The following is a 21,362-nucleotide window of genomic DNA, read 5'->3' on the forward strand; positions in this document are numbered from 1 at the left end:
CCACCTTACTGTGAATGGCACAACTCACACAGTATTGTAGTTTCACATACAGCTTGGGAAGCACACAGGTTTTAAAGACACTCACTTCAGAAATGTCCCTATCGCCTGTGGCCTCTACCATGTTTTGAATGACGAACTTCTTTTTTTTTTGTCAGTTTTCCACTTTTTTTTTTTTTTTACATTTTTTAAATTAGTTTCAGGTGTACAAAACAATGTAATAGTTAGACAGTTATCATTTATATCCCTCACACAGTGACAACCCCCCTCCCCCCATCCACTACCCCTCTGACATCACACACAACCATTACATTTCCACTGTCTCTATTCCTAATGCTGTACTCCGCTTCTTGTAAATATATATGTATATATATATATATTGTAGTTGAGAGGCGCGGTGTCCAAGTGGTAAGGCATCGGTCTCGTAAACGAACTTCTTAATGGCCTTGTCCTTGGGCAGGCATTGGGAGCAGTTGGTACAATAAAGAGGCTGCACATGGCCATGGCCCTTTTTGGAACAACCATTGTTCCTTCTTTTCTTGGTCATCTTGGAAGCGAGGACCCAAGAGAGGTTAAAGTAATTTTTGATAGATATGTAGTTATTGCCATTTTATTATTTTTGATCTTATTTTCCCCCTTCTTCTTCTTAAAGACATCCCATTAACATTTCTTGTAGTACCGGTTTGGTGGTGATAAACTTCTATAGCTTTTTCTTGTTTGGGAAGCTCTTTTGATTCTAAATGATAGTTTTGCTGGGTTATCTTGTGATCTTGGTTGTACATCCTTGCTTTTCATCACTTTGAATATTTTGTGCCAATCTCTTCTGGCCTGCAAAGTTTCTGTTGAGAAATCAGCTGACAGTCTTATGGGAGCTCCCTTGAGGATAACTAACTGCTTTTCTCTTGCTGCTTTTAATTTTCTCTCTTTGTCTTTAACCTTTGGCATTTTATTTTAGTTTTTATTTATTTTTTAATTTTTTTTTTGGAAGGGCACAGCTCACAGTGGCCCATGTGGGGATCGGACGGGCAACCTTGGTGCCACCATCACCATGCTCTAACCAACTGAGCTAACCAGCCATCCCCAACCTTTGGCATTTTAATTGTAATGTGTCTTGGTGTGGGACTCTTCGGATTCATTTTGTTTGGAACTTTGCACTTCCTGAATTTGTGTGTCTATTTCTTTCACCAGTTTAATAAAGTTTTCCGTCATTATTTCTGAGGTTTTCAATTCCTTGCTCTCTCTCTTCTGCTTCCCTATGATGCGAGTTTTGGTATGCTTGATATTGTCCCAGAGACCCCTTAAATATCCTCATTTTTTTGGATTCTTTTTTTTTTTTGCTGTCCTGATTGTGTTCTGCTACCTTATCTTCCAAGTCGCTGATTCAGTCCTCTGTTTCATCTCATCTACTGTTGATTCCCTGTAATCTTCATTTCAGTTACTTTATTCTTCATTTCTGACTTGTTCTTTTTTAAGTTTTCTATCTCCATTTTTAAGTTTTCTATCTCTTTGTTGAAATTCTCACTGAGATAATTGAGAAACTGTATAACCCTGCATCTGGTAGATTGCTTGTCTCCATTTTCTTTAGTTCTTTTTCTGGAGTTTTGTTCTGTTCTTTCATTTGGGACATGTTTCTTTGTCTCCTCATTTTGGCTGCCTCCCTCTGTTTATTTCTATGTGTTAGGTAGAGCTGCTATGTCTCCTTGTCTTGGTACAATGGCCTTATGTAGTAAGTGTCCCGTGGTTCCCAGTGGTGCAATCTCCCTGGTCACTAGCTGGTTGCTACAGGTGTGTACCTTGTGTGGGCTGTGTGTGTCCTCTTGTTGTAGTTGAGCCTTGATTGCTGTTGACATGTCAGTGGGAGGAGTTGACCCTCAAGCTGATTGGATGTGAGGACTGGCTGTGAGTACAGTGGAGGAGCTGTTGTGCAGAGGCTGACCTTACAGAGCAGGATTCTCTTTAGTGGGGCTATGGTGCCTGCCCAGTCTGTCTTTTGGGTGTGTTATCTGTGGAGGTGGCCTGGTGGTGCTCCTGTGTGGTCTGAAGCTGGTCACTAATTTTGTTGGTCCTGGGGCTCTTGGGAGGTGCTCTGGTGCAGGCCCTGCCTGGGGCCACTTGGGATGAGCTACAACATGATCTTCAGATGGTTGTCACTTGTGCTGGGCTTGGAGGTGACTAGGAGAGGCTAAGCTGCAAACTGAGGCTGCCTGCCACTAGTGCTGTACTTGGGGCTGCTTAGCAAGAGGTATGGGGCACACCGAGGCTGGATGCTGCTTGTTTGGGGGTTGCGAACCTTTGAGAGATTTTAGGAAAGTCCACAGCACAAGCCAAGACAGGCCATTTGTATGGAAGAGCCATTGGAAGTGGCTTAGGTGGGCCTGCTAATTGTGTGGGATGGGGTCTCAGGGAATCATCAGAGCAGGGCAAACAGTATTAGCCAGGTTGATGGAGACTCAGATATTGTGCCCATCTCCACAGGCAGGCTGGGTAGGGGGAGGGCTCAACAAAGGAACAATGGCTTCTGCCAACACTTTCGTCTGGGAGAAAGCTGCCCCTTCAGCCCTTGGTGTCAGTCCAGACAATTCAGTTCCTCCCTGTATATATCCCTGGCACTGTTCATGTTGCTACTCCCACACTGGAGCTCAGAGTGAGTGAGTCCAACAGCAATAAGTGCACATGCAGACCCTTTAAGAGGAATGCCTGGGACTCCAGCAGCCCTCCATCTCACTCAACCACAATCTCCACTGGTTTTCATAGCCAGAAGTTATGGGGAGTTCTCTTCCTGACACTGAAACCCTAGATTGGGGAGCCTGGTGTGGGGCTTGGACCCCTTGCTCCTCAGGGGGAGACCTCTGCAGCCGAGATAGCCCTTCCGATTCTTAACAGACACACATGGGTGTGGGACCAGCCCGTTTTGCATCACCTCCCCTCCTACCAGTCTCAATGTGGCTTCTTCTGTATGGCCTTGGTTATAGAACTTCTGTTCAGCTAGACTTCAAGTGATTCTCAATGATGGTTGTTCTGTAGGTTAGGTGTAATTCTGCTGTAGTCATGGGAGGTGAGCACAGCATTTACCTAGTCTGCCACCTTGACCAGAAGCTGAAATGTAAAATTTTAAGTAGTTAGTGTTGTGTGAATGCTATCTCGACAAAAAAAGATATTTTAAAAATGCTCCTACTAAAATAAAAAACCCCATGCTATCTACAACTAAAAATGCACTTACTCCTCTTCTCAAAGGAAGGTAATCCAAGTCCTGACCAACTCCAAAATCAGGATCTCTGCATAATGTGCATTCCTCTCAATGAGGTCTAGATGTGGCTTATTATCTGTAATGGTGGCTAAATTATAAATTTAATCACCCTCAAAACATAAAATCTATGATGGTGGAGAGAAAATAGATTATCCACAATAAAGACCAACTTTGGGAGAGAGGAAAAGGGAAGAGCATGCAGGGGTTGCCAGTCCATGGCCAACACCATACGCTGCTGACAGGGTGACAGGGTGGCCAGGGCTCACTTCCCCACAATGGAGCCAGGTCCTGGTCCAGCTTCCTGGAAGAATCTCCCTGGCTCATTGTTCTCCATGGCTGTGCCTGAGGCCCTGCAGGGAAGAAGTCCTCTTTGGGGAGGCCCAGCTTCCTATGGTCCTGGCGTCCTGGAGATTCCTTCAGAGGTTGAGCAATCTTTGGGTCTGAGGATGAGCTCTACCCCTCTAAAGACAGACACAGACACGTAACAAGAAAATGTACTTTTTTTTTTATAGTATATTAAATACATTCAATTTACAGTTGTACTATGCTCTATTTTTATTGAAAGGGTACATATGTATCACATAAAATGTACCATTGTAACCATTTTAAGCATAGTTCAGAGGCATTAAGTACATTCACATATTGTGCATTTATCACCACCATCCATCTCTAGCACTTTTTCATGTTCCCAAACAAACTCTGTACCCATTGAACACTAAGTCCCCACCCCTCCCTACTCCCAGTCCCTGGTAAGTACTTTTCTATTTTGTTTCTGAATTTGACTACTCTGGTTACCTCATATAAGTGGAGTCATACAGTATTTGTCCTTTTTTGTGTCTGACTTACTTCACTTAGCATAATGTCTTCAAGGTTCATCCATGTTGTAGTACATGTCAGAATTTCCTTCCTTTTTAAGGCTGAGTAATGTTCCGTTATATGTATGTGGCACATGTTATATTTATCCACTCATCAGTTGATTAACATTTGGGTTGGCTTTATCTTTTCGCTATTTGTGAATAATGCTGTTATGAACACTGGTGTACAAATATCTATTCAAGTCTCTGATTTCAATTATCTTGGGTAGATACCTGGATGTGGAATTGCTGGGTCAAATGGTAATTCTATGTTTTTCTGGGGAACCACCATACCGTTTTCCATAGAATCTTTGTGGTTTTAAGTCACTGAGACTTGGGGTTGTTTGTTACCACAGGATAACCTAGTCACAGGATAACCCCAGATGATCTAGGATCAACCAGGATACTAGTCAGGCCACAGTGGGGCAGACACAAGTGAGGGGGGTGTAGGAGCCCAACGGCTAAATCAATTTGAGCTGGACCCAATGTGATGCGTGGTGAGGAAGGCCCACTAGGGTTAGCCATCACTGATACACCTCTTCTCAGGACCACCTGGAGGGTCCACTTCATGCCAAAGACATCAGGGCCAGGCTCTGGAATCAGCCCTGTAGCCAAAGGGATGTTTTTTAGTGGACACAACACCCCTAATATGGTCACCTTGGGCTTCTTAACCCCAGCAACACACACACATCCAAGGTCACACACATCATAGGCTCCCAATGATTTCATCATAAATAGTTCTACTGAGTAGAAACTTACATTGCTCATCTCACCCCTGAGAATTTCAGTTGTTGAGAGCAACAATAATGTTTTAAAGGTGTAGGCACTGATTTAAGAGACAGATGAACCAGGCTTTGAATGCTGGCTCTGCCGCTTCCCAACTGTGTGGCTTTGACTAAGCCTCAGTTTCTTCATCTGTAGAGTGAGGATAATACAAACCACCTTCAAGTGTTGTTAAGGACTAAGGGAAAAGTGCCAACTCTGGTGCCTGGCACACAGGAGATCCTCAGTAAACACTTGCTGCTATTTGGAGGCAGTATTATATAAGCTCTTGAGGAAGGGAGAGGAATGGCAGCCATATTTCTAAACACGGCAGTCCCCTTACCCAGCTTTAGAGTGTTCAGGGATGCCCACCTTGATGTCGAAAGCAAAACGGCATGGGGCTTGCACTGCACATATTAATTTAACCAAGGTTTATCGAGAACCTACTGTGTGTCAAGTGCTGGGTTATAGATATGACAGATGTGATCCCTCTCCTCATGAAGGGAACATGACGAGTCTGGAACTGGCCAGCTAGAGACCATGGATATCAGGACCTATTATCAGTGGCATGGGGTGACCACGTGAATGAGGGTGATACTGAACAAGGTCAGGACAATTGTGGGGAGGGAGCTCTCTGATCTTGAGGTTCAGGAAGTAGGGCAGACCAAAGGTCCTGGAAGCATCAGAGGACTTCCAGAAGGAAAACCTCCTGGATGAAAGGTCAGTTCCATGTCCCAAAGAGTTAGGTAACTCTTTTCCTCAGAGGTGTGAAGGTGGTGGGGGAAAGGGAAAAGTAGTACTGTTTTCAGCGGTGAGGGCCTGGGCGCTGCTATTCAGTTGCCCCTGCCAACCAGTTGGGTGCCTGGGGAAGGGAGCACCCCATGTCCTGGGTCAGAATGCTCAGTGCGCTTCCATGTAGCAGAAGCGCCAGGTGGAATGGGGCTGCACAGTGGGACATGGCTGGTGGAGGTGCAGGCAGAAGCAGGGAGCCAGGCCAGGGAGCCCCGCACCAAGCCCTAGATGTGGCAGTTTGGAGAGTGATGAACAGAGGGTGGCTGAGCTGGTGGAAGTAGACAGAGATGGCCCAAATCAGAAACCTGGAGTCCTGAGAACTATGGGAATGAGAACAACCCCCACAGGAAAGGGGTGAGTAAGCATGAGGTTGGCGTGTAGGAGTGCACAGAATCTTAGAGCTGGAAGGGATCTTCAATGTCATTTAGTTCAACCTCCAATCCCATGAAATCTGTCAGTCTTCCACCATCCAACTAAGGGCACTCAACTCTACTTGGACACCTCAAGGTACGGGGAGCTCACTCCCTTCAGGGGAGCTCATCCTGTAGAGGCCCTCGAGCCTCCAGGACGGCCTGGCTGGGCCTGGCGTCCCGACCTTGGCCCTAATGAGTGGGCTGGCCTCCACTGGGCAGTGGCACCTGGTGGGTGGGGTGGGAGTTGCGGTGCCGATGGGCTGGCGCTGCTGTCCCCAGCCCCAGTGCTGAGGCAGGCAGAGTGCAGTGGGCTCTGGTGGAGGTCGGGAGAACTGCAGGGCGAAGGCCGCCGGGGGCTCGGCGGCTGCCGGGGGGGAGGCACTTGACACCGGCCCGGGGAGAGGAGGGGCCGCTGTCCCTGCGGCCAGTGCTGGATGCGGGGACCCAGCGCAGAGGCAGCGCCAGGTAGTGGAGCGCCCCGCGGGGGGAGGGCTGCAGCAAGGCCCCCGGCGGAGTGGCCCGGAGGGCGACGGAGGCGGGGTGCCCCGGCCCAGCGCAGGGTCGGGGAGCTGCGGGGTCCAGCCCGTCTCGCAGCGTGCGGGTCCCCCAGCGGGGCTGCAGAGGCCGGGAAGTCGGATGTGGGCGCTAGGACTGGCCGCGCACCCAGGCCGCTCCCGCCGCGTCGCCCCGGGGACCCCAGTCGGCGCTGCCTCCCGGGTGGGCTCCGCAGCGCCCGGGGCCAGCGCTGCCACGGGGGGCGAGGCCTGGGCCGGCCGGCGGCCGGAGGGAGGGAAGGAGGAAGGCGGAGAGAAAAAAGGGGTGGGAGGGGGGGACCCGGCGGAGGAGGCGGAGAGAGGGAGCGCGACAGGGATCGGAGGGAGGGAGCCAGCGAGCAAGGCAGGCAGGCGGGCCGGGAGGGAGGGACGGCGCTCGGGCGGCGGCGGCGAGTGCAGAGGACGAGCCGGGACGCGGCGCCGCGGTACCAGGGCGCGCAGCCGGGCCGGCCCGACCCCACCGGCCACACGGTAATGAGCGCCGCTACTGGCGGCCCGGGCGGCCGGCCCGGAGGCGGGCGGGGAGGAGGGGAGGCCGGGCGGGGGGCACGGAGGTAGGCAGTGCCCGGCTCGGGGCATACTCCGGGACCCTTGCAACTCGCTGCCGGGAGCTCGCGGGGCCAGGGTTGCGGGCGGGGACGGCGGGCCGGGCTGGCCAGGACGTCGCGGGGCATATGAGGGTTTGTTTATGTCCCCGCGGGCTCCGCAGGCGCCCCCTCCCGTCCCGCCCGCTCCCGGCACAGAGCCCCCTCCCCGCCCCCGCCCGGCTCCGGGCTCAAGTTCAAGTCTATACAATGCCGCAGGGGGCCCCCTCCACCGCCGGCCTCGGCCCGGGTGCCCGGCTCGGCGCTGCCGCAGGGGCTCCGGACCGGCCGCCCCCGCCTTCTGGCCCTGCCGCCGCCCGGGAGCCCCTCCTGGGGCCTGCGGCCGGGTCGCAGGAGGGCTCGGACCCCGACCCGAAATAATCGGCTCCCGCCGCGGCCCGCAGGGAGCGGAGGAGGGGGGTGGAGGCCGGGCCCCGCGCAGGCTCAGCGGCCGCAGAAAAATGGCAGACCTGGCTGTGGCTGTACCCGGCCCCCCGCCCCTCCCCTCGGCTCCTGGCCCTCCTCTGCCCGGCGGAGCGGGGGACCCCGGAGGCCTCCGGGGGCTGTCAGAGGGGTGATCTGGAGGCCGGGCTGGGGAATGCTGCGCAGTGATCCTCCTTCGGCCACCTGTGGCTGGGGGTATGGGGTGCCAGCGGATCTGGGAGGGGCGACGGGGGTGAAGAGAGTGCCACTTGGGGGGCACACCTCCCTGAGGAAGGCCGGGCAGCGCGTGGGGGGGGTTGTTATGCCTGCCTCCTCCCTGCCCCCGCCGCGGGCCGTGGGAGCCGGGGCGGCGGTGGCGGTGGCGGCGGCGCCGCCGCAGTGTGGGGGCGGGGCGGGGGCGGGCGAAGATCCCGGGCCCCGGCCGCGGGGGCCGGAAAACGCCGGGATGGGAGCAGCGGGATCGGGGTCGGGAGCGGCGCTGGTGGGGGCCCCCGGGGTCGCCCCTGCAGCATCAACACCCTCCCCCGCACACACTCACACGCACGCGGACACACTCACGCACACGCACCCCCGTTGGGCCGGTGCAGACGTGTCCTTGAAAGCTTCGCATCTGCACTGTGAAGGACGAGGCCTCGCTGAGGCTGCGGATCCGGGTCTTCGGGCCCAAGTCCCAGCGCCCTGGGAGACCCCGAGCTTCGGAGCCGCAGGCGGACGCGGTCCTTGTCCCGCCCTCACCCCGGCTCCCCTCCCCCAGGCCGCCCTGCCCTCCCTCTCCCTCAGCGCGGACCGAGCTGGCGTGGGTCCAGGACCCGCCCCCGGCCTCCCCCAGCCCCCCATCGCTGGGGCCCGCCGCCCTCCGGCTGCCAAACTGCGTTTGGCTTTCCTGGAGCCTCGCTTGTTGGGGGCACCCACTCCTTTGCAACCCCATCTCTGTTTCCCCCCTTTTCTCTCCATCCCCTCCGTCCTTCCGCCTCCTCCTCTCTCTACTGCAAAGGCAGTTGATTAGGTGTTGGCGCCCTGGGTGGGGAGTGGGAGCTCGCCAGTTGTCAAGGGCTCTCTTCCCTAGCTCGCGAGGGGAGTCCCCTGTGGCTGCACCTTGACCCAAGATGGCGTCCCGTACCCAGCGGGGCTGCTCCAGCCTACGTCAGGCTCGGGAGGAAGGGCCGGGGCCCCAGAACCACACAACTCACTCGCTCCCAAACCAGCAGGAATAGGAGCCCGCGAGAGAAGAGCCCTCCGCCCTGTGACCCAGCGTGCCCCTCACTGCCCTGCCCAGAGACTGCCATCAGCATCCCTGAGGGACTGTACAGTCTTCATGTTTCACCCTGGGCTGCCAGTGGCTGAACCGGCCTTCTGGGCCCACAGGCTGCGAAGGGATCCTGGGATCAGGTGCTGCGCCGCTGTGCCTCCTCCCTCCCAGGCAGATGTGACAGCTGCAGCCAGGGAAGCTTTTCTCCTTAGGCCGGTGCTGGAGTGTAAGGACTGGCCATGGGATTTCTGGAGCCCAACTGTCAGGCGGACCCTCTCTGGGCTGTTGGTAGGGGCGGTCTCCTGGTGGTTTCTTGAGCTGCCTGGGCTTGGAGGCTTGGGTTGTCAGGAGTTCCTTCTAGCTTTCTGTGGCAAGGTGGTCCTCCTCTGCCTCCGGGTCCCATTGAGGCCCTGGTTTGGCTGTTTGACAGACAACTCTGTGAAAGTTTAAGTCTGTGCATGTGTACACATGTGCTGCACCCAGGCAGGGGCCCCACGCAAACTTGCGCAGCGTGTCTGGCACCTGCCTGCCTCCCTTCTGGACCCCACTTCTTTGGGCCCTGGCTCCCTCTCTAGCCTCTTGTCCAGCGCCTGGGTGCTTGTCTTCAGCTACTCATCAAAAGTACAGCTCCAGGCTCAGGCTGACGGAGGCTCTCCTTGGTGTCCTTCCCAGGCACGTGGGCCTGTGATAGGAGGCTGACCTTAGAAAAGGTGAATTCCTTCTAGACTCACGGATTGACGTGTCCACAGTGCAAGGGCTGCTCCCCAAGCATAGGAGAGGCTGACCATGACCATCTGTCAGGGTGTCTGCGGACAGGATTCCTCTGTGGGGTGGGGGTTGGACTGGAGCTTGAAGGTCCATTCCAACTTTTCAGTTCTATGGCTCTGATTCTCGTGGTGGAATTTCAGACCCAGGAATGGGGGCGGAGTGGACCATACAGCAGTAATCAGGAAAGGCTGTCAAGGAGAGGAGGTCTGAGAGAGAGCGGTCCCCTCCCTGGGGATGGACCTTTGAAAGCAGAAGGTGGTATGAGGGCTGGGGGCCCTACAGAAGACAGGTTCGTCACATCTGACTCCAGAGAGGCTGTAAAAGTACAGCTTCCAGTTAAGCCTTCACACGTGTCCCTCTGTAGGTTTACGTGTAAATCCACGTGTGTGCATAATTTGAGGTTTCCTCCCAGGTCTAATTCACAGTCACCGCCTGAGCCCCTTCCTTGAGGGATATTTTACTATCACAGTCACACACATCCCTGCCATTGGTCCTGTGAAAAAGCCTGCGAGAAAGACAGGACAAGCTCAAAAATATTTGCCCAGGGTGACTTAGCACGGAAAAAGTGGGGCCAGGCCTGCCCTCCGGGGAACTTAGACTGTCCCTGCCGCAGGCTCTCCTGGGCTGCTGCTCTGTGTGTCAGTCTCTCCTCTCAGTTCGTGGTCTCCATGGGACAGGGACATTGCCTTGGCTGCCTCTGGGTTCCCCATCGGACATTTCGTGGGGCCTTCATGAGTGGCGGGGAAGCTTGCTGCACATCTGTGGTTTTGGTCCCTGTCCTCTCTCTCTCTAAGCAGGTTGGGTGGCTGTGTTTTCTGCTTGCTGCCGCTGTGCCTTCCCCTGTTGGCCATCGCCTACTCTTAGGCCAGTTCCTTAGGCTCAAGCTTCCCCAAAAGACCCAAGTTCTTTCCCAGCAAGAGCCTGGACTCCCTGAAGTCTCCTTTTTTGGAGAACCAGATAGAAAGGGGACTCGAAAAGGGGGTGGGGGTGGGAGATGAGGGTAAGGGGGATCAAATATATGGTGATGGAAGGAGAACTGACTCCGGGTGGTGAACACACAGTGGGATTTATAGATGATGTAATACAGAATTGTACACCTGAAATCGATGTAATTTTACTAATAGTTGTCACCCCAATTATTTAAAAAAAAGAAAAAGAAAATAAAAGGGGGACTCGAAGAGCAGTCTTGTCAGCTCTCTGATTGGTGATAAAACTAGACCACCCTTTTCCAGTCTTTGGGCTTGAAATGTTACCATTAGAATCCAAGCCGTGGAATTTGGGGTTGAAAGAGAACTTTAAGCCCTAAGAACACTTGGAGGTTGGGGGCTGTTTGAGTGTGGGGTCAGGCCCCATTTCTTCCAGAGCTGGAAGTGCTACCCCAGAGCCTGAGGCCAGAAGGCCAGTTGTGTGCCCATCACATGCTCCTCTCCCTTGGCACTTCCTGCTGCCTTCTACTTGGGTGGGCCTGGGGTCCCTAACTTGGTGCCCATGTCCCCTTTCCCCATCCCATGCCCCAGTGAGAGTTAAATGTGTTTCTGGCCTCTAGCTTGGGAGCAGCCAACAGTTAGGGCCAAGGCACGGCCTGCGGGAATTGAGTCCACTTCCATTTTGGTATCTAACAGAGAGTGGAGCCTGTCAGGAGCCCACCTGCCCTTGAAGCTGGGCATCTCCGTGGGCCTGTGTGCTTTGCTGCTCACGAGCAGGCTTTCGTAGTAAGCTAAAGGTGCCAGATTCCTCTCCAAGCAAATCTTGAGGGTTCGTTTTCAGTCATTTCTCTCTTTGATTATTTTCCCCTAAAAAAAACCAAGCAAATCTGAGATCCATGCACTGTCAGAGATTTGTGTGTGTACCCAAGCCTGCCTCCACTTGGCTAAGTGTGTGGGCAAGACAGTGTGGTGCATGTGGGCCACTGTGCATGTTTCTGTGTACACATCTTTCTGTATACACAGTGTGCGGATATGTGGGGATCGATGCGACTTGCTTAGGCACGAGCCCATTGTAAGGCAGCTGAATTGAGGGTCCTGGAATCAGAAGGAGCTGAGTTCTGACACTTCCCAGCTGCGGGATCGGGTGCAGCTAACTTAATCTCTCTGAGCCTCAGTTTCCTCACCTGTAACCTGGGAATAAGACCAGGCTGTACTCAGAGGTTGTGGGGATTAAAGGAGATAGTGTGCGTTCTCGTAGCAGAGTGTACGTGCCCAGTGTTAGCTAGCTGTGTTATTTCGTCATTTGGGCAGCTCGCATGGACTGGCATTGTAGGAAGTGCTCTGAGAAGTCTTCTCCATTTTCCTGCCTCTTTTGCAAAACCCTAGAAGGATGAAGAAAGTCTTGCTTCTGACTGAAAACTCTTGGGAAGTAGGAGACTCCTCAGAGCCACTTAGCAGTCACGTGGTCAACAGGTTGTCTTTGTATCCACCTTAAATCCCTCACGCTGTAGTTTCGGCTCTTTATTGTAATTCTGTCCTTAGTGCAGTGTATTTGTTTCCATTAACCAGAAACGTAGCGAGCATTTCCTGTGGGCAAGGCCCTGTGCTAGGCTTTGAGGGGACAGAGTGAGTTTAGGATGTGCCCAACTAATGACTACAGACCAAGGTAGACCTCAGGAGAGGTAGAAATGAAGTGCTCAAAGGACAGTGAGGTCACAACCAACTGAGGAGATCAGGGAAGGCTTCTTAGAGGAGGTGGCACAGAGATCGGCCTCCAGGCACCGAGGTGGGGCTTCCAGGCTGAGAGGAGGAAGCCAGGCTGTCGGGGACGGGTGGCTGGAGTGTGGGTGAGCCGCTAGGGAGGCAGAACAGGGCCTCAGGTGTGCTGGAGTCCCGGCTGAGGCCCGGTATTGATTTGGGAGCATGGGCCCCTGTACTCTGTAACTCCTGTGTGGCCAGTAGAGAATCACTCTGAACTGCTCTGCTTGTGGTGGCTTTGGGGGTGGAGCAAAGACCGGGGGGGGGGGGGGGGGGGGGGGGGGGGCAGGGAAGGGGCCAACTGAGCTCATTTGGTTTGGGATCTTGATGATGCCTTTTTATTCTGTAGACTAGAGCTTAAGAGCTCAGACTTGGAGAGAGCAGGGTTTAAATTACACAAACCCCAGGGGGTTGTGGAGATTGAGGGGAACCCCAGCCATGGTAAGGTCTGCGTGCCAGTGATGGCAATTGTGGTGTGAATGGGGGGGAGGAGGGTCCCTTACCTGGCTTCCCAGAGGTCTCTGTGTCCCCAGTTGCATCCCCTCCCCCAGGCTGAGGTGCTTCAGCATCCAGAACATTCCTGCAAGGGGCTGTGGATGTGAGGGAAATGGGGACTTGGAACTTACTCCGCTCTGCCCTCCCGCCTCCCTCCTCCACACACAGCAGAACTGAGCCCCCAACGTGGAGGCGAGGTGCCCCCAGGTGTGGCTGCTGGTGCCTGGCCGCCCCGAGTGAGGACTGCCCGTGTGGGCAGGGCCACACTGCCCTGTTGATCACGTCGCAGGCCTGTCTGGAGGACAGTGACAGGGGGAGGAGGTGCTGACTGAAAGCCGGGGGCTTTCCTAGCCAAATCCCAGCAGGGAGTGGAATTTTTTTTTCAACTGTCGCTCAGCATTGCCCGCTCCCGTCCTGCTGGGGTCTCCGACCCCTAAGGCTTCTCAGCCTCATTTACATCTATCATCAGGTTCCTATTTTCTCTTCCTGTGGTCATGGCCCTGCTCACTGTCATCCCTATTGATCTTCCCTCTCTGTTTCTGTTTCAAAAGTCAAGGTCATTTTCAATTCTGAGCCAGTTGTCAGCTGCCCCCTCTGGGTGCACAGAGGGGGCAGGATCGTCTCAAGCCGCGAGTCCCTGGAGGGCTGGGATTTAGGTGTCCTGATGCCCCCTGTGGCGCTCTTTCTGCCGTTCGGCTGTGCCTGCAGATGGGGGTGGGAGTGGCATGGGGGTGGGAGTGGCGCAGATGTTCCCGACTTCACAGGTCAGCCAGATTCCCGTGTTCCGGTGTCCTTATGTGAAAAGGTTAAGAGAGGCTTAGAGGGGACCTATGGGATGGTGGAGTCACATCCGTGGTTTACTGGCTGTGGGTTGGATGTGGGCCGAGTCACAGTGAATGTCCGGGAATGCCTGGCCTGCGAGACTGGAGGCCCTGGGAGCAGACCTCCCCTCAGAGGTTCCCCAGAGGGCCCAGGGAGGGGCAGTCGAGGGCCCTGAGGCCCTGCCAGGCGGGTGGGATCCTCCAGCACGCAAGCCAGCGGAACCTGACGGGGAGGGGCCTCTTATGAGAGTGGTCCCGTGTGATGGATAAACGGAGATCTGGTTAGATTTCCCAAAGCCTTTGAATTGGGGTAGTAAGCGTGTCTATTCTGATGTGTTAGATGTCCATGGTATGGCGCTGGGTAACCCAAAAAAGCTGTATGCAGAGTGTAATCTTGTTTTTGTAAAATTTCTTTAAAATATATACAAATATACACATTTATAGGATTAGGCGTGCATAAGAGAAGGTGTCTGGAAGGGTAGACAGCAAACCCGTCAATGAAGACTTTGCCCTTTCTCTTTATACACTTCATGTACTTTGTAATCTTTGAAAAAATGTAAATGCACCTTGTTGCTTTCCTAATGACAACAACAAAAACAAAACCACACTTTCTAAAGCTTCTGGATAAGAATATGAAAAAAATTTGAGTCACCCTAGGGCTGAAAGAATGGACTCTTTTTTTATGGTGGATAAGAAACTGGCTTGGAGACTGACAGCAAAGGCTTGGGTTACTCAGGTACTTGTCTTTTCTGGGAAGGGTGCAGGGAGAAATACTGCAGGCACCGAGGCCTCCAAGGGGAGCCTGAGCGGATGGGGGTTGGGTGGGAGTGGACACTAGGCAGCTGGCTGTTGCCGGGTACATGCCAGGCACAGTGGACCGAGTTATCTTTACAGGATGGTAGCTGGCAACTCTCCGTTCTGACCCAGGATGGGAAACTAATCACTGAGGAGCTTCCCAGAAGGCTTCAATCTATGGTCCCCCCGGAACTGGAGGTAGTACCAGGGCCCGAGTCTGGTATGGAGCTCAGGTGACTCAGCCCTGGCATAACGTGACACAGGGAGGGCAAAATGGGGCTACAGGAGGCCCTGTCAGTGGGTGGGAGGGATGCCTGGGGAACTTGTCTGGTATGTGGGCTCAAGCTGTGCCCGACTTATGTGGAGGCCCACGAGCAGGTGGCAGTGACCCAGGTGGCAAGGTAGAGAAGTAAGGGGCAGATAGTAATTCCTCTGCCTGTTGCTTGGCAATAGTGCCCACTCCCCCCTTCCACAGTCCCCTACCCCAGTGCCTACCCACGGGTACCCTCTTGGAGCTTTGCTTTCCCTCTGAGGCTGTCCCTGTGAATACGACATGAGGAAGGCGGTGTGTACTTCTTTGGCCCCGCTCCTTGAATAAGGCTGGAAGAAAAAGAAAAAAATGGCAGCATGGAAGCCAGCGCAGAGCTGGTCCCTCTGTGGACCCTCTGCCTCTATGCCAGGCTGGTAGGGGGCAGATGTGCAGGGCAAAGCAGAGACCTGGGGTGGGGGGCAGACCTTGATGAGCGTCTCAGGCCCACTACTGATGAGTTGCTGCAAGGCCTAAACGTCTTTGAGCCACAGGTTTTCTATCTGTGTATCAGGGAGAAGAGAAGAGTATAGACATCTTCTTAACTGAATCAAATGAAATATGTTATGAAAACAGCCAGCCCTGTACCCGGCACATAGTAGTTGCTCAGGAGATGTAAGTTCCTTTTCTTTAAGTGATGTCATGACTGGGCTGCATGAAGGTGACCTTGGGGACTGTGTATGATGACCCCGTGACGTCCCTGGTGCACTATAAGACCCTACAACTGTTGCTTGTCACTTTCATCACTCCTTAGGGGCCTTAGGTCCTCCCTCCACTCCCCTGTAAAGCCAGGATTTGAGTCCCCCAGCCCTGGCCCTCTGGTCTTTGGGCCTTTAATCTTGATGTATTCCATTAGTCTCTTCAGAGTCTGTGCCCACTGGGGACCCCACAGGTCCCCCAAGCCCTGAGTCCCCTCCCTCCCTGCCCTCTGGTCTCTTTGGCCCCAGAGCCAGCGGTGGCTTCTCCTCTGGGTTCTGGGCCTGCTGGCATGGCTGGCTCTGCCCCCTGGCCTAGAGGCATGGGAGGGTCCAGACCACAGCTGGCACACAGCACTGTTTCCTAATGGTTTTATTACCAGCAACAATGTGGTGCTTGTTGCCATCCTCTCACAGGCCAACTGGTGGTTCCCAGACCAACTGGCGGTGGCCTGAGGGCCTGCCTGGTATAGGAAGCTCAGCTGGGAAGTCTAGTGGGGCTGGGCAATTGCCTCTGCAGTTTCTCCTCCAGAACCCTCCAAGCAGCCTGGACTCTGTGAGTGAGCCTGGGTCTAGCATCGTGAGACACCAGGGCCCCAAGTTGGCAGGCCTGGTCGCTTTCAAGTTTTTTCTCCAGAGGTCCCTTGCTTTAGATCCACAAATAGTGTTCATGTATTTATTTACTGAAGACCTACTGTGTGCCAAGCACTGGTTACAAAGATGAAAGAGACTGAGCTGGTCTTCAAGGAGCCTACAGTGGAGGTGAGAGTCTGGAGAGGGTGACCATTACATCGTGGGTGGATGAAGAGAGCTCTGGCAGCGTGTGCCTGGGGCGGTAAGGGGGCTCAGAGAAGGGACATCTCATTCAGGGGGAGGGAAGATTAGGAAAGGCTTTCTAAAGGAGGGGATGCTTGAGCTGAGTCTCGAAGGGTGGGGAGCAGTAGCCAAGTGGTCAAAGACGTTTTCTGAGCTGACGTGGCCAGAGTGATGAGCTGTGAGGAATGATGGGAGGGGAGGCCGGGAGGCCGGGCCAGCGCTGGACTGGGGAGGCCGGGCTGTTACCCATTGGCAGGCGGGCCGGGGGTAACACGTCCATGTATATATTTGAGGCAGATCATCCTGAGAAGCTGGACAGGTGAGGATGGGGGCAGGGAGCCCACGCAGAAGGCTGGTGCAGAAATCCAGGGGAGCAGCATTGTGGGCTTGGAGGGGTACTTTGCAAGGCATTTAGGAGTCAGAACTGGTAGGAACGGCTGGGCGATGGAGGAGGTGAGGGAAGCCGGGCAGCCTTTGGTGTCTGGCTCAGCCAGCTGCATGGGTGGAGATGCCATACACTGTGAGGGGATAGGTTGGGGGGAGAAACCTGGGAGTGCTGCACGGGGGAGGCAGCACTGGAGTGGGACTTGAGGTCTGTTAGGATTTGCCCAGCTAGAGCCTGAGTTGGGCCAGAAGGAGAGAGAGCCTGTGTCACCAGGCCTGAAGATGGGGGTCCAAGGAGGGGCAAAGTCCAGAATGATAGATTAGAAAAGCAGGCGTATTTTATTCCGTAACTGGTAGCAACCCCTGGAGATTTTTGAGGAGGGATGTGACTTAACCAGGCATTCAGACCACATGCATCAGGGATGCTGATGTTTGAGGCCCTAAACTGGGGCTTGTACTTCTCAGGAGCTCCCCCAAAAGATGAGCTGCAAGACCTAGACCCCAGCTGCACTCCCTAGGGTACTTCCTGACACCCTTTGAGAATGGTATGTGAATTGCCAAGTTGACATCCACCCTCCACTGAGATAGGTGGGGACATGCTGAGGACAGTAGTTTGGGTAAGCAAACAGAAACAAACAAATGAAGCTATTTCTCTAAAATAGAAGTGAGTGTTTTGAGTGCCACAGGAAGGGCAATTGCCAAAGAAAAATGACGTGAGCCAGGTCCGCATCACTGAGGCACCTTGGCCCTGCCACCTCCTAAGTGTATCCTTGGGCAGATCACTTGACCTCTCTTAGCCTCAGTTTTGCCATCTGCAAAATGGAGATAACCTCACAGGTTGGTGTTTTTGTTTGTTTGCTTGTTTCAAACACTTTTTCTTGCACCAAACCTGGATATTGTACGTCACTCATTCTTTGAAAGAATCCTTATGCAGTTGGTCTCACGGGTGTTTGAATTGAAGAGCACTGTTCAGCCACGCGTGTTCCCTGTGTGGCACAAGGAAGCACACACACACACACACAGGCCCCTTCTTTCCTCTCTTACTTGCTGAGCTGCTTCCTGCTCTTCGCCTCCTGGGAGGCCTGTCCCGCCTGGCCTGCCGCTCTGTCAGTTTTGAGTTCCTCGTTCCTGGGAAGGTCCATTTATCACGTTCCATTGACTCTCCTGTTCCCCAAACCTGAGTCACCCCAGTGCGTTTGAAGAGCATTTGCTGAGCTAAATGGGAATGGAGTTGGGGGGTCAGTTCCTTTCCTTTTTTAGTAAAGGAGAGGAGGGTCTGTGCAGAGCTCCATGGCTGTGTGCAGAGCGGACGGAGAGGCTCTGAACCATGCAAGGCCTGGCTGCACCATGGCTGGGACCTTGCCCCGGAGATGGCTCAGTGTGCCTGGGAAAGGGGAGCAGGGCCCTAGTGGGGTCTGGGAAATGAACTTGGAGTGACCTTGGTCTGGACAGTGAGGCCAGCTTCCTCTGTGAGCAGGCACACGTGGTGGCCATTGGGCTGTCTCTGGGCCCTGTGACAAGCAGCCACACCTGTGGGGAGACCTTTGAAGTATCTCTGCCTTCCGGAGGAGGCTCTGGGGGGAAGATGACTTCTTAGCAGGGACTCTTGTGGTGGCGATGTTGGCACGAAGGCCTGGGCCGGAGTAAGGCTGTCTCTGGCTGGGGTGGGCTGGGGCGGGGACCACTGCCTCTTGGAACGTGGAAACCAACGTTTCTCTGGTTTGCACAGACCTGCACACGTACCGCTGGCAGCCCGCAGGAAGCTGGGCATATATGGACTGAGGGTGTGGTGATGTAAACAAATGAAACATACAGCACAATTAATCTGGCATACCCTTAATGGTATGCATAATTGTGCTGCATGGTAATTAGGTGTAAATGGTAAGCAGTTCACATAAATGTTTTTGTAATTAGTATTAATTTTGCAAAGGCAAACTAAGTTTATGCGGTTTTTCTCTTCTTGCTCTGTTAGTTTTCTAGCACAGGCAATTCCTAGCTCTTGGAGGAATTCTATTGCAAATGTTTGTTTATAGGACAATGTTTTGTATTTTCTCTCAGAACAATGTTATGAATGGTTATGAGGTTCCCAAGCTGGTTTCCAAATGCCTCTTTGGCCCATGCTGTAGGTGAAATGTACAACGCATGTGCAGGGGAGGCCCCGCCCAGAATCCTCCTGCTCCAGGCTTTCCGAGCGGAGAGCATGAGAGGAGTGTGTGTATCTGTGTGTGTGTGTCCGTGTGCATGTCTGCGTCTCTTTGTGTATGTGTCTGTGTGGGGGGCTGTGAGAGACCACCATGGCAGGTTAAGGGCTCTGGTAAAGAGGGTAAACATTCTGGTGGCAAGAGGCCTTGGGTTGGGGGATCAGGGGAAGACTGGGGCAGTTAGCTAGCTGGGAAAGGACTCAGGCCACAGCAGCCGTTCCCAGGAGCAAGTGAGATCCACTCCTGGGTGTGGTCTTAAGCTGGAGTCTAGGTTTCCTAAGGACACTTTACTGACCTTTTGCCCTAATTAATCACATGATACTTTTTAAAAACCTAACATTTATTGAATACCTACTATGTGCTAGGCAATGTGCTAAACACTCAACTCAGAGTCTCTCATATCTTAAAAGAGACTTCTGAGATAGGGACTCATTCACCCCATTGTTCAGATTGGGAAAGTGAGGCCACATCTCTGAATGGCAGAGCCAGGGTGTGGGATGGGGTCCAGCTAAGCCTCCTTACGGCTAAGGGGGTCGACGAAATGCGCCAGGGCTGCTGGGCCAGGGATTAGTGATTTGGGGATGTGCTGCCAACACCCTGGGCTCCTCTTCCTTCCCTGACCCCTTCCACAAATGGTTTGGTTTCGGTTGGGGCAGAGGGGAAGGAGAAAACCACCCAGGACCAGTGGGTAATTCTGACAGCAGCAGGCACTTTCCTGCTTCTGTGGCCAGGGAGGGACTGTGCTCCAATAGCAGCTCCTGAAGCCCCTTTGGGGGACCTCCGAATTCTGGCCTGAGAGAAGGTCAGATGGGTTGTCGACTGCGGTCCCTTTGTCTGGGAGGAGGTTGAAAAAGTGCTGGTAGGGGAAGCATGTGCATGGATGGTGTGGGGAGAGACTGGTCACAGGCAAGCCAGGGTCTCAGCCTTCAAGGGCCTGGAGGGGTGAGAGGCCAGGCGCCCTGCTTCCTGGGGTTCTCTGGAACCCTGACCTAGGACCCTCACGACCCCCTTCATCCTGGGGCATCTGGGGGCTGCGGGGGTCTGCACAGCCCACAGCAGGTGTATGTTCTGGCTGGGAAAAGGTGGCTCAGGAGCCTAGGAGCTCCCGCAGAGGGCCATTCCGTTGGCTCAGTGCCAAGGGAGCCCTAGAATGGGGGCTGTGGGCGGTCACTCTGGGCACCGCAGCACTGTGCTGGGCATGTTGCAGCTGCCTGGGAGTGATTTCACACAGTCCTCTCTGCCTCAAGGGTCACCCGGAACGGGGAGGGGGTGTGGGGACAGGCACCGAGCTCCGGGGAGCAGCAAGGTGCAAGACATGAACTCTGACCCCATCTCTTTGGGGAAACACACACATCCATATACACGTGGAAAGCTAAGTGACCACACAGCGGAAACGGATTAAAGACCCCTGGGTGGGTGGTTAAGAAGTGACAGAGGGAGGTGGAGGGTTGCTGAGGGGTGGAGGATGGAGCTGGGGGGTGAGCCCCCTGGAGGAGAGAATGGTGGGAGTGGAGACACAAGTATAGAAATGGGCTAATAAGCTGGGGGGGGACAGTGATTGGCCCTGGAATGATGGGATCCGCTGGGAGAGGTGGGAGGCCAGGTCTGAACAATTTGCTGAGGTCACATGTAGCAAGCTGCCAGGGTAGGACCAGACCAGAGTTTAGATTTTACTGTGTGTGAAAATCATTGGCATCATAGGTTTTTTCTAATAACAGCTTTATTGAAATATAATTCACATACCATACAATTCACCCATTTAGAGTACAATGCAATGATTTTTAGTACATTCACAAAGTTGTGTAACTGTCACCATAATCAATCTTAGAATATTTTCATCAGGCATCATAGCTTTTGATTGGGAAGCCATGTGTGGAAAACATTTGCTGAGAGGCTTGGGTGGGAGGTAGAGACACCAGAGGCAGGGAGGCCCATTACAGAATCACCGCCAAGGTCTAGACTTGTGGTGCAAAGGGCCTGGAGGGAACAGGGAGAATAGAGGCCGGGACATGAGGTATCTGATGGAGTGTAGGGATTGAGGGGAAGGTGGCACCTTAGATCCCTCTGGGGTTTGGAGTTTTGGCAGCTGAGGGGAGGGTGGTGACCCTTCCACGTAGAGAGAGAAGCCAGAGGAAACATGAGACATCTGGTTCTGGAAGAGGAGGATTTGAGGCGACTGCAAGTCATCCAGGTGGGGATAGTGGGAAAATAAAGATGGACGCGCTGCAGTAAGAGGTCTGCATTCATTTAAGCCTGGGTATCTCAACAGGGGAAAATTTAGAGTACAACTAAAGGCAGAGTATGGCCCATGAGGGGTACCCACTGTGCAGTAGCGGGAGCAAGACCCCAGCCAGCCCAGGAGACAGAGCAGAGGAGCCTGAGTGGTGGGAGAGAACCAAGAGCATGGAGCCCAGTGGAGTCAAGGACAGGAGAGAGGCAGAGACTGCACTGACTTGTGAATTTCTAGAAGCAGCAGTGTCTTCTTCATCCCAGTGCCCGG

At 53.9% G+C, this 21,362-nt stretch overlaps 1 protein-coding gene and 1 long non-coding RNA gene across 4 annotated transcripts in view; one reads left to right on the forward strand and one right to left on the reverse strand.

Moving 5' to 3' along the window:
• Nucleotides 1-21,362, forward strand: part of DNMT3A (DNA methyltransferase 3 alpha) — a 117,792-nt gene that overhangs the window by 6,948 nt on the left and 89,482 nt on the right. Inside the window, exon 1 of one of the 3 annotated variants that reach the window (XM_033125325.1) lies at nt 6,336-6,530. The exons of 1 other annotated variant lie outside the window; for it this stretch is intronic. The gene's annotated coding sequence lies outside the window, so the exon portion shown is untranslated. Of the gene's footprint in view, nt 1-6,335; nt 6,531-6,952; nt 7,091-21,362 lie in introns of those variants that run through there. One more of the 3 variants, XM_033125324.1, reaches the window with a different exon arrangement.
• Nucleotides 1,405-8,368, reverse strand: LOC117033251 (uncharacterized). Its single transcript, XR_004424860.1, has 3 exons — nt 8,216-8,368; nt 3,218-3,705; nt 1,405-3,093 (listed from the first exon to the last, which is right to left on the reverse strand). It is a non-coding gene; the product is annotated as an uncharacterized LOC117033251 (long non-coding RNA).

This window comes from Rhinolophus ferrumequinum, chromosome 13 (genome assembly GCF_004115265.2).
Source record: "Rhinolophus ferrumequinum isolate MPI-CBG mRhiFer1 chromosome 13, mRhiFer1_v1.p, whole genome shotgun sequence".
Classification (NCBI taxonomy): Eukaryota; Metazoa; Chordata; class Mammalia; order Chiroptera; family Rhinolophidae; genus Rhinolophus; species Rhinolophus ferrumequinum.